The sequence below is a fragment of the Pelophylax lessonae genome, assembly GCF_965119305.1.
Source record: "Pelophylax lessonae genome assembly, chromosome: 4".
Lineage (NCBI taxonomy): Eukaryota > Metazoa > Chordata > Amphibia > Anura > Ranidae > Pelophylax > Pelophylax lessonae.
In genome coordinates this window covers 98,632,775-98,649,366 of record NC_138771.1, presented here as the reverse complement: position 1 = coordinate 98,649,366, position 16,592 = coordinate 98,632,775, and the positions used below count along the sequence as shown (strand labels likewise).

At 44.9% G+C, this 16,592-nt stretch overlaps 1 protein-coding gene across 1 annotated transcript in view; it reads left to right on the top strand.

Moving 5' to 3' along the window:
• RFX7 (regulatory factor X7) overlaps positions 1-16,592 on the top strand; it is a 229,830-nt gene that overhangs the window by 166,879 nt on the left and 46,359 nt on the right. The gene's annotated exons all lie outside the window — the stretch shown is intronic.

The following is a 16,592-nucleotide window of genomic DNA, read 5'->3' as shown; positions in this document are numbered from 1 at the left end:
ACCCTCACAACCCCAGGTTCCCAGCTGTCCTGTCACACACCCCCCACCTACCTCCCCCCCCCCTTACTACTGGGGCTGTGAGACGGTTGTAACTACCCCCGGGGGGCTGGGACGGAGCATCAGGCAGCAGGTGGGGGCGGGGTTGTACCACCGGCAACGGACGAACGATCATGCAGGGTGGGTTTTAGGTTTTACCTGTCACTCCCAGGGCCCCCTTCCTGTCGAACCCATCCAGGAGGCTGGGGGAACTCCACGAGGGTCTTCAGTAGCTCTGCAGGCCGCCCGGGGCTGCCATTTTCTTGAAGCCCATATGCTCTGGAAGATTCGGCAGCCATATTGGTGCACCCAGCAGCCATTTTGCGGTGGATTTCTAAGAGGAATCACTGGCGGCCATATTTTAGGAGTTCCTGGAGGTGTTTCTTCTTGGTGGAGCCCCTCCCTATACCCTAGTGCTGATCCTCAGATCTTTCTTTCTGGATCGAGTTTGCTGCAGACACATGCTGTGCAGACGTTCTGGGCTTCCTGGTGCATCTTTGGTGTAGGGTGGTGAGTCTGGGGGTCTCTCTCTGCTGGGGATCTTCAGTGCACACTGCCTGACCTCTTGGGGGTGCTTTAGCACGGTGGGAGTTTAAAAAAAAAAAAAAATATATATTCTCAACATTTTGCTGACGGGTTCCCCTGCTGCAACCTGGACCCTGCAGAACATGTGTCCCCACCTCACCCCCTCAAGGAGGCCGTAGGGCCCTCCGGATCCCAGCTGTCCTAGATGCACTTTCGGCGGTCCTCAAATCTTTTGTGTCCCGGGTGGAGGTGGCCTTTAAAGGGTTGAGGTGGCAAAAAAACACCCTCCGCCTACTTCTGCCTCATCAGATGTCAGATTCTGAGTCTGATTCAGCCACCGCAGACGCGGGTCTCCTTGCTGGGTCTACTACCTCGCGCTCTGTCTCCCCTGACAGTGAGGATGACATCTCTACCTCCGCCACCGCGCAGACCCTAAAAATGTGCGTGAGACCCTAAAAATGGAGGATGCAACTGAGGCGCAGGTTACGTTTGGCCCTCATCTAGAGAGGCAAAGCTTTTTCCCTTTCCTGCGTATTTTGACAACATGCTCAAAAAAGAATGGGATCGCTCCCCTGGGGTGCCTAAGCGGATTGCTAGACGCTACCCCTTTTAAGGAGTCCTTTATAAAAAAGTAGACTGTGCCACCTACGGTGGACCCTCGGGTCTCAAGACTGAATAAAGCTACCAGTGGAGGATTCCCCGTCCTTTAAGGATCCGGTGGATAGAAAGACGGAGTCTATGGGCCGCAATATGTACTCCCTGGCGGGGTCTGTACTAAGACCGGTGTTTACAGTTGCCCTTGTCTCGCGAACATTAACTGAATGGGCTAGTTACTGCGCCGAGACCTGGAGGGGAAATATCTTCCTCCTGCCTTTTGAGGAGCTGTTGGGCTGCAATCTGTTTGCGATGCCGTGCTGCTTCCGTTTTGTGCCGACTGTTGGTTTCGGCAGTGGTCCTCTGGCGTATACTTTGGCTAAAGTGTTGGTCTGCAGATCAGACCTCAAAGAAGGCCTTGACTGATCTGCCTTTTCAAGGAGATCGCCTGTTTGGGGCTACCCTGAATGACATTCTCAAAGGTCTCTTTAAGAGTACTTAATCACCTGCAGACAGGGCCCCTCCTTTTCAGCACATAAGAAGTTTTTTCGTCCCTCAGGGTCAGTCAATAAAGCAAAGTCCTTTAAGGCCCCCTCAGGTGGTTCCAAGCAACCCTGGTGTGGCAAACAAAAATCGAGTTTGTCCAGACCTGAGGACATGGCCCCTTCGGGCCTGAAGGTGCACCCTCACCCGTATCTGGGGTGTGGGGACATCTTTTCCAGTTCTCAGACCTGTGGTTATCCCGGATACAAGACAAATGGGTTCACGAGGTCATACGGTCCGTTTACAGGATCCAGTTTTGATCCGTTACACCGGTAAGATTCTTCCCTTCCAATGTGAGACTGTCCCTGGATCACTTACAGGAGCTCTTTGAGGCGGTACAGGTCCTGGTAGAACAGGGAGTAATAGTTCCGGTTCTGTGTGGGGAACATTTTCAGTGCTTTTATTCAAACCTATTTATGGTCCCCAGGAAGGAACGCAAGGTGTGTCCAATCCTGGTCCTGAAGGCACTGAATTGCTTTGTGCGAGTTCAAAAATTGAAGATGAAATCCATTCACACTGTGGTGGCTGCCCTACATCAGGGGGATTTCCTGGCCTCCATAGACATCAAAGATGCCTACCTTCACATCCCAATATGTGCAGGACATCCACGGTTTCTCAGTTTTTCCGTGGGAAAGGATCACTATCAGTTTGTGGCGTTACCCTTTGGTCTCGCCTCTGCTCCTTGGGTCTTCACAAAGGTGTTTGCTCCGGGCCTGGCGCTGTTATGACAGTGGGAGATATCGGTCCTGGTTTACCTGGATGATCTGCTTCTCCGTTTTGAGTCTCCCACGGTGCTGGTGACAAATTTGGAGATCACTATGAGAACTCTGGAGGAGTTTGGGTATATTCTGAACCTTCAAGAAGTCCCTGGTCCCTTCCATGAGACTGAACTATCTGGGCCTGACTTTGGACCTCAGCCAAGGTGTTTCTTCCTCCGTAAAAACTCCAAAAACTACAGACTGCGATTCAGCTGTTGCTGTCCAACAAATGGTCGTCCCTTCGGACCTGTATGAAAGTTCTGGGCCTAATGGTGTCATCCTTCGAGGCGTGTCCCTTCGCTCAATTCCACACGAGAATCCTCCAGAAGGAAATCCTTCTCAAATGGAACAAAAATCCAAATTCCCTGCACAATCAGATCCAGCTGAGGCAGGTGACCAGGGAGTCCCTGTTCTGGTGGCTTCGGTCCCCAATGCTCAAACAAGGGAAATCTTTCCTTCCTATATACTGAACAACTGTCACCATGGATGCCAGTCTATTTGGGTGGGGAGGAGTTCTCAGCATGTTTTCTGCTCAAGGAGTCTGGTCCCTGGAAGAATCCAGGTTACCGACAAATATACTGGAGCTGAGAGCGATCAGGCTTTGCCTAGTCCACTCGACCATTCGGAGTTGTCCGTGGCTTATGTCAATCACCAAGGGGGCACCAAAAGTGTCCTTGGTGCCTTGGAAGTGGCCGGCATCCTCCGATGAGCGGAACGCTTTGTTCCAACTCTCTGCTGTTCATATTCCAGGAGTGGAAAATTGGCAGGCGGATTTCCTCAGTCGACAGACCTTGTAACAAGGGGAATGAATGGTCTCTCCATCCGGAGGTGTTCCAGCAGTTGTGTCTTCGTTGGGGCACTCCAGATGTAGATCTGTTGGCGTCTCTGATCAACAGAAAAGTACAAAGGTTTATGTCCCGCTCCCGGGACCCTCTGGCAGACGCCACAAACACGCTGGTTGCCCCATGGGATCAGTATGAGCAGATGTATGCCTTTCCTCCTCTCAAGTTGCTGCCAAAACTTCTTTGCAGGATCGAGGCGGAAGGGATTCTGGTCATTCCTGTGGCTCCGAACTGGCTTCGCCAAGCTTGGTACGCCGACCTGGTCAGGCTAGTCGCAGACACTCCTTGGAGACTTCCTCTCAGGGAGGATCTCCTCTTTCAAGGGCCGATCTTCCATCCTGCTTTACAGTCGCTGGCTTTGACGGCTTGGCTGTTGAAAGCCAGGTGCTGATGGACAGGGGGTTTGTCTGCTTCAGTGATTCCTACTCTGCTTAAAATAAGGAAAGCAACTTCTAGGAAGATGTACTATCGTACATGGAAGTCATATATTGCGTGGTGTGAGTCTCTTGGTGTTCCCCCTCGCTCTTACTCGGTGGCTCGGATCTTGCCCTTCCTTCAATGGGGAGTTAATCAAAAGTTAGCCTTGAGTAATATCAAGGGTACTATCAAGGGTCAGGTTTCGGCTTTGGCAATGTTTTCTCCAAAGGCCACTGGCCGCCCATTCCCTGGTGTGTAGCTTTATCCAGGGGATTTTTGTCTTACTATAAAATCCTTTTCTTTGAGTTCATTGACGGACGCAGTACCCGCCCCTCTATTTGAGTTGGGTTGGTTTTATTTTCTCTGACACCGCTTTGATACAAAACTGACATCCTATAGCAGAGAGAGAGGGTATACCCCCTGGGACTGCCCATATGCGTTGCCAGAACTTTTTTCTGCCTAGTGTCCTACTCCTTTATGGGGAAATATAACCCTACTGATATGAAGATCAGAGACTGCATCCGTCAATGAACTCAGAGAAAAGGATTTTACGGTAAGACAAAAATCCAATTTTTCCTTTCCTCATGCTTTCTTCATCTTCGCTTGCAGAAGGAAAAGCACCCTGGCAAAAACAAATAAAAGGATGCTCATAGACTTAAGACAATGGTCTAAAAAAGTATCAATTTTAAGTTGAACACATTCCTTTTAGAAAGATTGTTAACAGTAAGCATATTTTATAGGTTAATGTCCCCAGAACAATCAGTCTGTACTGTTGGAGTTTTTGTTTATTTTACAATAGACAAAGTCTTTTCATATTTCTATTTTTACCTCCTATAAAAACTGAATGATCATAGTGTAAAAAGTCACATGTAAGTTAGACTCCAAAGTTGCACTTATAGTGAGGCTAGTGTGAAAAAAAGCCCCATGCTCACGGGCAGAATGTCGGGAGATATTATATACCGATATACCATATATATATATATATATATATATATATATATATATATATATATATGCCAACATTCTGCTCGTGTGTGTGTCGGTCTGTTCAACAGAAGCCAGCTGTGCATGCTGGAAAACCAGCAGTCGACCGACTCTGATCAGCACTCTCAGCCAATAGCAGAGAGCGCTTATCGGAGTGTTCTGCTGGGGGGGGGGTTTGCACCAACAAAAACCTGTATTGTGTACCAGGCCTTAAGAGTAGGACTTCTCAACCGACAGGTCGCTAGCTACCGTTTGCCTTTGTGAGATGATACTGGTGTTCTAGTTACTATTGTGTGTAGGGCTTTGTTCACACCTTTGCTATGTGAAAAGTCAAAAATGTGTGTGTTCCCCTTTGGGTTGCCATACTGCAGGGCTCGACAAACCCCAGGTTGCATTGGCAACTAGAATTAGCGACCTGGCACCTGGGCTCCACTGCAAGAGGTGTCTTGTCCCCGTGCGCCGCATTCACATGGGCTGTCTGATCAAGTCCACCTGTAAGCTTTTCAGACGGACCTGATTGGACCCTTCAGTCTCCTCTATGGAGCAGCGGATGTCCGCTCACAACCGCCGCCATCTGATCCTTGCCTTCCAAAAACAGACGGATGGTGGTCCTATTTTCCATCCGTCCGGCAGATCAAATCAGATGGCATCGGATGGAAATGGACAGGCAATTCATTTCCATCCGATTGCCCCAAAGAGGAGAGCAAGACTGTGTCAGTGTTCACCCTGCATAGCGAAGTGGACAGGACCTGTCAGCCGCCTGCTCAGCTGAAAATAGCGTGACCATCCGATCGGTCAGCCGTTGCGTGTGTACGAGGCATAAGGCTCCATGCACACAGGACTTTCAAAAAGTCTTTCTGAACATCGGATTGCTGGCAGGAAACTGCTGCTTTAAAAACGCGCTTTTAACAGCGTTTTTTAGTGTCAGCGTTTTATGGCGTTTTTCTAATATTACACTAGCTTACATTCAACTCTGCCATGTAAAAATCACTGAACGCTGATAAAAGTGTGTTTATGAGCGTTTATGTGCATTTTTCAGTGTTTTTTTGTCGTCAGAAGAACTGCTGTTGATTGCGATTTTAGAGGGTTCAGACAACAGCCCAAAAATTCCCCTGGTGATAAATTTTAAAAAACGGTTGCATGGACACAAAGAATAGCATGGAGGAGACTTTAAGGGCTATTTAAAAAAAAACATCCAGACTCACAAAAATGTGAGTTTATCAGATGCAGTGTGCATGATGCCTTAGGAGTATCTTTCCTGGAAGGGTACCTGTATGCCTGCTGCAAACTGTATACATTTACATATTTTATTACCAGAATGTCTCTTACTCAAAAGTACAGAGAGGGATTTACTACCCAGATCTAGTATGTGAGCATGGAACTCCGGTTTACAAGATGCCTGTTTGAGCTTCATGCTAAGTGAAATTGTTGTGCAGACATTTCTGTTAGGCTGGTGATTTGTTTTACAAGATAACCTTTGTGTAAACGATATTAAAGGTTTTGAATCTTTAAAAATGTTATTCAAGCAGAGCTCTCTGTGTGTATGTGCTGGTTCACACTATAACGATGTCAGATATCGCATGTGATTCACACCGCACTGTTATGCAAATCACATGCGATGTCTGTGTGATGCAAATTCAGCCATACAGATTGTGTGGCTGAATTTGCATTGCATTCGGACTAAAGTCGTGCAGAACCTCTTTTTGGTCCGCAACCAGAATCAGATTGCATGGGTGTTCACACCCATGCGATCTGACTCCTGTCTGAATTGGCAGTTCTCACTGCGATATGTGAACTAATCTGGGGGTGTCATTAACTTTGTATTGACACTCCCAGCAATTCTCATATGGAAGTGGGAACTGCCTGCGAGTCGGGTGTGATGCGGGAACCTGCAGTGGATTTGCAGGGTTCCCACATCGCACCAGTGTGAACTGGCACTTAATTTCCTTCCTTCATCCTGTCTGCACTAGGTGTCAGAACATGTGAGTGAATCTGTCATATAAGTTATACAGGGCAAATGCCAGTTCGTTGGCTATGCAAAACCTCAGGCGTCAGTTTGTTTTGAGTTTTTAGTGAAAGTATAAAGACCAGGTGAGGTTTCTGAAAGTGATTGTAAAGTCTTGTTTTATTTTTTATTTTTAAATAATAAACATGTTATACTTACCTGCTCTGTGCAGTTGGTTTTGCACAGGGCAGCCCGGATCTTCCTCTTCTTGGGTCACTTGTTGCTACTACTGGCCCCTCCCTCTTATCAAGTGCCCCCACAGCAAGCAGCTTGCTATGGGGGCACCCAAGTTAAGCTGATGCTTCGTGTGTCCATTCAACACAGCTGCCATTTGGCCCTGCCCCCTTTCTCTCCTGATTGGCTCATTGACTGACTCCCACAGCTGTATCTCAGCCAATCAGGAGGGAGAGTCCCGGACGGCTTAGGGACTCGTTGACATCGCTGGACAGAGAGGGGGTTTAGGTAAGCATTTGGGGGTGCTGGGACGGATGCTACACACAGAAGGCTTTTTGGATTAAGCTTTAGAGATAAAAAAAAAAAAAACCTTTCTGCCTTTAAAACTCCTTTAAGTCTTAATTTTTAATTTTTTTAATTGAGTTTTAGAACAAGATTACAACTAGACAGCAAGGAAGATTGACCCAGCAAAAAAACATACACTCTGGGTTGAAATTGTGTTGAAGGTTCTGAAAGTGGGGGTGAAAACTGCAAGGGGTTTGCAGGCTGGGAAACAGTGTTAATTTCATCGACTAAAACCGACTAAAACGTTTTCGTCGACTAACACAATTCAGATGACTAAAATACGACTAAAACTAAAATGGCATTTTAGTCTTAAGACTAAAATACGACTAAAATGGCATTTTAGTCAAAAGACTATAACTAAAACTAAATCGAAATTTGCTGCCAAAATTAACACTGGTGTAGTGCTCAAAGCTTAATACCATAAATAATAACATATTAGATTTTTCACTCCAGGACCAGCAGTAGTATATAATGAGTTTGGAAATTGTAGAGAAATGCTTAAATAATGCATTACAAATTACAATTGAACTACACCCATTTGATTATATGTAGTGTAATGTAAATGTAGGACGTTTTAGTCGACTAAAATGTAGGACATTTTAGTCGACTAAATACGACTAAAACTAAAACACTTTCAGAAGACTAAAATGGGACTAAAACTAAAATGCCATTTTAGTCCTAAGACTAAGACTAAAACTAAATTGAAATTTGCTGCCAAAATTAACACTGCTGGGAAAGCACTATAAATCGGCAAAAAAAAAAAAATAAGGCTAATAAAGGGGAGTTGGGGATCTCCGTTATGAGGAATGACTGCAAACATTAAACTTATTCTCCCTGGAGGCACTTAAGAGGGGATGTTATTGCAATATACAAATCCTTGAATGGTGACTCTAGCATTAGAAGGAAACTATTTAATCTTTGGTCTCTATAGAAGACATGCGGCTGCACAATGAATTTGGATGAGAAGCAGTTGTCTTAAACTGCGTAAGTTTTTTTTTTTCTTTTTTACGTATGTGGAATTCCTTTCCACAGTTTGTGGTGTCAGTGAGGAGTATACATAAATTTAAAAAAATAAATAAACGTTCCCTTTCGTCCACCGACGGACGTAGCTGCTGCTTTAAATCATAGACGGATGGGTAAGAAGTCCCTCCCACTAGGAGTGACCAGGTAGAGCCAAAGGCTTTGACACACCCAGGGGGCAGGGTCCCTGGGTTATTACCCCTGGCCTCACCGTTTCATCTTCAGTTTTAGCTTCCTGGTCTTAGGAGTAGCCAAACAGCTCCCTGCTGGGACCTTCTTTTTTTCCTAGCTCTGTTTTAAATTTCTTAAAGGGAAACTTTTTTATTTTATTTTTTGTTGCTGCTGACTCCAGTTCCTGTGGAACATCTCAGCCCTATCTGCCGTGTACATTCCCGGCGTAGACAATTGGCAAGCGGACTACCTGAGTCGTCAAACCCTGGATCAGGGAGAGTGGTCTCTGCATCCACAGGTGTTCCACCAGCTGTGTCTTCGGTGGGGGACCCGGATGTGGACCTGTTCGCCTCCATACAAAACAGGAAAGTTTCAAAGTTTGTGGCTCAGTCCAGGGATCCTCTGGCCGATGCTGTAGACGTCCTGGTGGCTCCATGGAGCCGGTACAAGCTAATTTATGCTTTTCCTCCGCTGAAACTTTTATCTCGCCTGCTACGCAGGGTCGAGTCTGAGGGGATTCCTGTAATTCTGGTGGCTCCAGATTGACCCCAGAGATCCTGGTACGACAACGTGATTTGGCTGAAGGTCGCAGGTCCGTGGATACTTCCTCTGCGGGACGATCTTCTATCTCAGCAGGATCCTGACCTTTCTACAGAAAGGGGTTGACCAACATTTGGCGTTGGGCACTCTTAAGTGTCAGATCTCGACCTTGGCTGTGTACTTACAACGCCCTTTGGCTATGCACTCTTTGAGATTACGTTTCTTCAGGGGTTTGCCATTTGGCTTTCCCCAGGAGGTCTCCTTGGGACCCTAATTTGGTTCTATCGATTCTTCAGAAATCTCCCTTCGAGAACAATAAGGCACATTTCCTTGCTCCCTTTGTCGCAGAAAGTTGCCTTTTTGGTGGCTATCACCTCTGCGCGCAGGGTTTCTGAACTAACGGCGCTGTCATGCCACTCTCCTTATCTGGTAATACACAGGGAATAAGGTAGTGTTACTGCCTAATGCCTAATCCATCCTTTCTTCCTAAGGTGGTTTCAGACTTCAATCTGAACGAAGACATAGTGCTTCCGTCACTCTGTCTGAAACCTTCACATCCTAAGGAAATTGCCTTGCATTGCTTGGATGTGGTTCGGGTGATACGGGTGTATCTGGAGACTACTTAGTGCTTTCGTAAGTCGGACTCTCTGTGAATACGGATGGACCCCGTAAGGGTCAGGCTGCGTCTGCGGCGTCCATCTCTCGATGGATCAGACAGACGGTGGTGAAGGTGTATTCTCTTAAGGGCAAAGTTCCTCCTTTCCCTGTCACGGCTCACTCTACACGGGCATTGATTGCCTCTTGGGCTTTCCGCCATCAGGCGTCAGTGATGCAGGTTTGCAAGGTGGCCACTTGGTCATCTGTTCATACGTTCACCAAGTTTTACAGAGTGGATGTGTTAGCATCTTCGGATGCGTCCTTTGGGCGTGTCAAAGCCTTTGGCTCTACCTGGTAACTCCTAGTGGGAGGGGCTTATTACCCATCCGTCTATGATTTAAAGCAGCATCTACGTCTGTCAGTGGACTGCGTCTTAACACGCACACGCTCGCTCACTCAAGTTGAACTGGATGGACTGGTGTCCTTATTCAGCCTTACTGATTATGTAACTATATGCAACTTGTATAGTAGTATGTCAGTTTTAGGCTCGGCTCACACTGGTGCAGTGTGGTAACCAGCGCAATTCCTGAGCGGGTTCCCGCATTGAATCTGACTTGAGAGCAGTTCACACTGTTCTCTGCAAACCGCTGCGGATGTCAATGTAAAGTTAATGACACCCCTAAATTCGTTTGCAGAACGCAGTGTGAACTGTAAAATTGGACGGGATTCGGATTGCATGGGTCTGGACACTGATGTGCTAGCAGGTATTATACTTCTTTTTTTTTTTTTTTTTTTTTTTTTTTTTTTAGGTATTATACTTCTAACATCTAGAATGGGTCTCCTTTTGTTACAGATGCGGACGACTCTTTGGATCAATTGCTGGTCTGAAGTGCAAAAAACTGCCTATTGCATATTCCCTTAAGTAGGGAATACCTTTTTATGAATCCCTGGTCATCTTTTTAAGGACATTATCAGGGAAAAGAGTACTAAAAAAGAGGCTAAGAAGAGTTCATTGTGTTCTTCAAAGCTTCCAGGTCTAACCCTGGGATTCAGTTCTGCTGCAAAGCCTGGACTCTCAAAGCTTCCAAGCCCTCCTTGCAATGAGGAGATGCTCCTCTTTCTCACTCTCAATTCTCAGGGTGGGGGAACATCTGTTGGCCTTTGTGGCCAGCTGGTCCCAATACATTTCTAATGCTTGTGTACAGAATGTGGGGCAACAAGCTAGAATGTCAGTCCCTGCCTCTACTCTGCTTCATGTTGTTAAACCTATCAACATTCCTGCTGCCCTGGCATAGCTCCTCTGTCAAGGGGGTATAGACATTGTTCCAGATGAGGAAAGATTCCAGGAATTCTACTCAAATCTGTTTAAAGTTCTAACGTGAAATGGGCATTTACTTCTTTCTGGATAGAGCTCCACTGGTGTTCATCAAGGTGCGTTCCACTGCACTTGCTCTTTTTGCTCTTTTGGCATGTCCATACCTGTACAACCTCCTACCGATGGGTGGATGGCTAATGGCAATGGCATGGCAATTACAGGCCAGTGATTTTCACATCTGTTGTAGTCAAGTTAAAAGAAGGATCATTGATAACTTAAAATACACAACTTGCTGGACCCAACGCAGCATGGCGTTACTGAGGGCAGATCATGTCAGACTAATCTGATTTAATTTTTTGACTAAATTACCAATGTTTTGGGTTGTGCTGTGCACATAGCATATCTTGATTTCAGCAAAGCATTTGATACAGTTCCACATAATGATCTAAAACAAAAGTTGTACAAGCTAGGACTTAACCCTTATGTGGTTTAGTGGATGTGCAATTTGCTAAAGGATAGATACTAGAGTGTGATTGTTAATGGGGTTCACTCAGGACAGAGACCAATCATTAGAGGTGCACCTCAAGGCTCCGTACTAGGTTCTGTTTTATTTAATCTATATGTAAGTGATATAACTAAAGATTTGTTGCTGATGATATAATGGTGGGTAATAGGTTAGATATCCCTGGAGGTGTTTGTAACATGGAACATGATTTAGCATTGCTGGAAGATTGGTCAAAGAAGTGGAAATTGCAGTTCAATGTTTCTAGATCTTAAATAATGCACCTAGGAAAAAACAATCCCTTAAGAGAGTACAACATTTGGGGTACCGTTTTAGCCAGCGCTACCGAGGAAAAGATTTGGGAGTACTTATTTCAGATAATTGCAAAATGAGCACAGTGTGACCAGGCAGTATGGAAAACAAATATAATTCTAGGACAAGGCTTGACAAATTTGCTTGGAATCTAGGAGCCAGCTTTTTTTTTGCTTTTTTTTTTTTTACAACAAAGCTTTATTTTCAATGACAAAAATTTCCGATCTTAAATTTACACGTAAAGACGACTAGAACCACACATTATAGGCATTTAACTTGTTTAGATAATGAGTACAGTATATTCTTATGTGACACACCAGGTGTTTAATGCAATGTAATTTTTTTTCACTTGGCTTTTTTGTGGCCATGAATATGCCTTGTACTTTTGCGTGTGATGGGCAGCGGCTCACAAGGGAAGGACAGCGCAGCAAGGTGGGGGCGATAGGAGATCCAATGACCAAGAGTAACATATGCCACCTTAGGCCCCTTTAACATGGCCACCCCCGCTAAGCAGAATCTGCTTTCTCAGCGGGGATCTCTCTGCTGATCCCCGCTGAGCAGGCGGATGACAGGTCCTGTCCACTCTATGCAGAGACAGACACAGCCCATTCTCCTCTATGGGGCAATCGGATGGAAACGGACCATCTGTCCATTTCCATCCGATGCCATCCAATCTGATTCACCGGACGGATGGAAAATAGAACCACCATCCATCTGTTTGGCGGCCACTCCATAGAGGAGACTGAAGGGTCTGATCAGGTCTGCCTGAAAAACTGATAGGTGAACACAAAAGAGGAAAGAGACCTCCTATGTGGGACTATATCGGGTAATGACTCATAAGTGTGTCAGAAAAATTATATATAATTTTTTTTTTATTTTATTCCATAATACAATTAGGAAATATATTTGACATACATGTTCAAGTACAAAAAGTGACCTTTTAAAATGTAAATGGCGACTTAGGAGAGCTGTATTGTGACTGACATAACATGGAGGAGCCTTGCGTTCGGTCCTGAAGACCCTACGCGTTTCGATATAGCCAATACATTTTTCTTCCTCAGGGGTCTTAGACCAAAGTTCCACTACAAACAATCTATGATAGAAAATAAAAAGTGTGTTCAAGGTAAATTATAATTATAATGATAACTTTGATTTACACCATTGTATAGGTTGCCACAAATTAACACACTTTTGAAACATAGATACACATACCATGTAGGTCTGTCACAGTTGTGAGCATAGTCGCCTGAATAAAAACATTGACTGCACGACCAACCAGGAGAGGTATGCCGGAGATCACCCCACAATCCCACACTGTCACTTAACAATTATGACTCCTGGTATACTATATACTGTTTTTATCTTTTAAACAGCAGTAAAGTTTTTTGACATATAGAGATTATAGATCGCTCACACTATTGACAAATGTGGAATATATACACACTTGTCATGTGAGGTACAAATATACCTATATATTTCAACTCTGAATTGCATTGATACGGATGGTTGTGGAACGGCAATGTGCTGATTGGACAATTTTCAGTATCATGCACTCATTTTCTTACACATATATATTTTTTGAAATATTTCAGTGGTATGAATTGCAAGCTTGAGCCCAGGTACTTCTGTGTCATCCCTTTTGGACCCCATGTGAAGTCTTAGTGTGCCGCCGTCTCTTCCCCACACTCACGGTCCACGTCCGGAAAATCCATACCTCCCCTTTCTTGGGCCTAAGGTGGCATATGTTACTCTTGGTCATTGGATCTCCTATCTCCACTTCCTCTTTTTCTTTCCTCTTTTGTGTTCACTATTCAGTATAGGGATGAGGGTGATCTAACTCACTACTCCTTTACCGAACCAAACCTCCATATCATTTTTTGAAAAACTGACAGGCGGACCTAATCAGACAGCCTGTGTAAAAGGGCCCTTCGGCTGTGTGACTGTGACATGGCAGGGCAGGGAGATGATGAAAAATAATAAATTAATTTTTTTAAAAATAATGTAAAAAAAAATAACCACACTCCCTTTCAACTTACCTTTAAGCTAAGGGCGCCAGATGAAGCCTGCAAAAACATACGTCTCTTCTCCTCTTGGGAAGGAGATGGGCTGGCATTGAGAACAGGCAGGGGAAACAGCGCTGTTAGTGACTGCTTGTCAAACTCCCGGCCACCACAAGAGGGCGCCAATTCCCCGTTGAAAGCGTCTCACTGAAGAAGGCCGAAAAGCTGCGGCTTCAATTATCGGATGGCGCGATAGTCCGGGCACTCGCACGGGGGGGGGGGGGGCAAAGGGACAGACAGGACCCCTCCTGCAGTGCACCCCAGGTCGCTAATTCTAGTTGTCTATGCGACGTGGCGCCCGTGGTTTGTCGAGCCCTGTTCTTGGATATCACAAGAGCGGTCCCCAGCAGGGGAAAGGAGGTTCTGATTTCCCTATATATATCTTTAGTGAGACCTCATTTAGAATATGGTGTCCAGTTCTGGAGACCGCACCTACAGAAAGATTTTGATACAAATAGAACGAGTCCAGAGACGGGTAGCAAAAATGGTGAAAGGTTTGGGGGATAAAACATATCAAGAGCGACTTCAGGAACTTAATATGTACAGTCTGGAGGGAAGAAGGGAAGGGAATACGAGACATGTTTGAAACCTTTAAATGAAATGAAAATCAAGAACACGGGGACATGACCTCAAACAGGAGGCAGTTTCAAAAATAAACGTTGAAAGTATTATTTTATTGAAAGGCTGGTTGATGCTTGTAATAAACTTTCAGCAGAGGTAGAGAGCCAGTAAACAGTAAATGGCTTCCAACATGCTTGGGAAAAACCTAGATTTATACTCAGACAAAATAGTTAACAAAACCTATTAAATAAAAATGAAATGGGCAGACTCGATGGACTACTCACTCAGTCTTTTCTCTGCTGTAATTTTTCTATGTTTCTATGTTATTGGTAAATGTTCAACAAACTATTCAAACTCTGCAGAAGTTCAGGTTGTAACTGAAGTCAGCACTGGAGTGCTTCAAGTATTTTCTCCTTCTCCTGAATACTTCTCTTCCGGGGTCTTCCTTCCTCTGTAAAAGCTCTAAACTCCTGTTCCCTTGTTTGGACACTACTTTCCAGGAGCCAACCAGCCCTCTTTTGCATGAATGTTTTCCGCAAAGCTGCCTCTTTCTAAGGAGTTCCACGCCCAACTTCACTCCAGACCACAACTCAGCATGTTGGCTGTGGGGAATAAAAAGTTCAGTCTCTGGTACAGATTCCAGAAAAATCTTTCTTTCCCCCGGTCCAGGGAAGTTTTCACAATGGTTGCCAGCTTGTTAATCAGGGGAAAATTCCTGGAAACACTTTGGACGCAAGGTACTTGGTTGTAGGAGGAAGTTCCTCTTCCAAAGAACATTTTGAAACTACTAGCGATTATCCCTTCAACGCTTGACTTCTTAACTGCTAGGTCATCCGACCAGAATTCAGTCGGTCATCGCTTTGGCAGTGGCTTACGTCGACCATTAGTGAGGAACCAGAAATCTCACAGCTCAGAGACCCTGCTCAGAATCTGGGTTGGACAAAATGTCACATTCCAGCCTAGTCCACTGTGCATATCCAAGGCATGGAAATAAGGCAGGCAGGCAGACTTCCTTAGTTGTCAATGTCTGGGAACAGCTGAATGGTCTCTTTACCCTAATGTATTTTAAGAGCTGTTTCAGGTGGGGGCACTGGACATGGTCCTCTTGACTTCCAGGCTCAACAACATACTAAGCAATGTTAGCCTCTAGCCTTCTCAATGGATGGTCTGGTGATTTGTTGGGAACAATACAACCTGATCTACATCATACAGCTATAAAACTTCCTCTTCTCCTGCTTGGTCAGATCGAGATGTAGTGCTTTTTTTAGTGAATCTCATTGAGTCAGACTGCTCCAGGCAGAGGTGTTAAACAGACCTTGTCAGACTCCTGGAAGACTCTGTGGGCCCTCCCAGATTATCCAGATCTTCTGTCCTAAAGAACAATTTACCACCCTGTCCTTGATCGCTGGTTTTAAAGGCCTGACTATTGAAGCCCGGACTTTTGCAGATGCGAGCCTACTTGATTCAGATATTGATTGATATTCAGATTCATATTCAGATATTCAGATTGATTCAGATATTCTTTTGCTTTCCAAAGTTAGATCTATTTCCTGCAAAGTCTACCATCACACTTGGAAACCCTTATTTTTCAGGTTCCCAGTTAGATCAAGGCCCTAGCAATTCTTAAAGAGACTGCTTGCCCCTTATTTCATAGTAAAAGCCTTGGTATAGGGTATTGCTCCCATTATTGCCCTCCCCCCTATATGTTTTCCTGTGACATTGTGGCATCTCCACCATGTTGGTTCTTCAGAAACCATCCTTTGAACCTATCAGGGATATTCCTTTGTCTACTGTATCTAACAAAGTTACCTTCCTTGTTGCCATTACCTCTGCGAGGTGAGTTTAAATTGCCAGCCTTAACCCGTAAATAACCCTTTATTGTTCTATACAGTGATAATATTGTATTGAGGCCTACGACCTCTTATCTTACCAAAGTGATTTCTTCCTTTCACCCCAACCAGGACATTGTTCTATTATTTCTCTATGCCCTGCTTTATGACATCCATACATCTCCACTGTCTGGATGTTGTACGAGATGTTGAAAAGTTCATCAACTTTTAAAAAGTTCAAGCCTCATCTGATGCTGTCTTTGAATGTATAGTTCTTCAAGCACCCTATCGATGCCATTAGACCTTATCTGCTAACCTGTTGTTGCTTGTGGGCCTTTTAGTGTTTTTTCTTATTCAAGTATTTTATTGGTTGGGTAAAAAAGCAGTAATACAGGCAGGTTTTTGTCCATATATGGACTAGATACAACAACAAAAAAAGGGGGAAAAAAGGGGGGGGGGCAT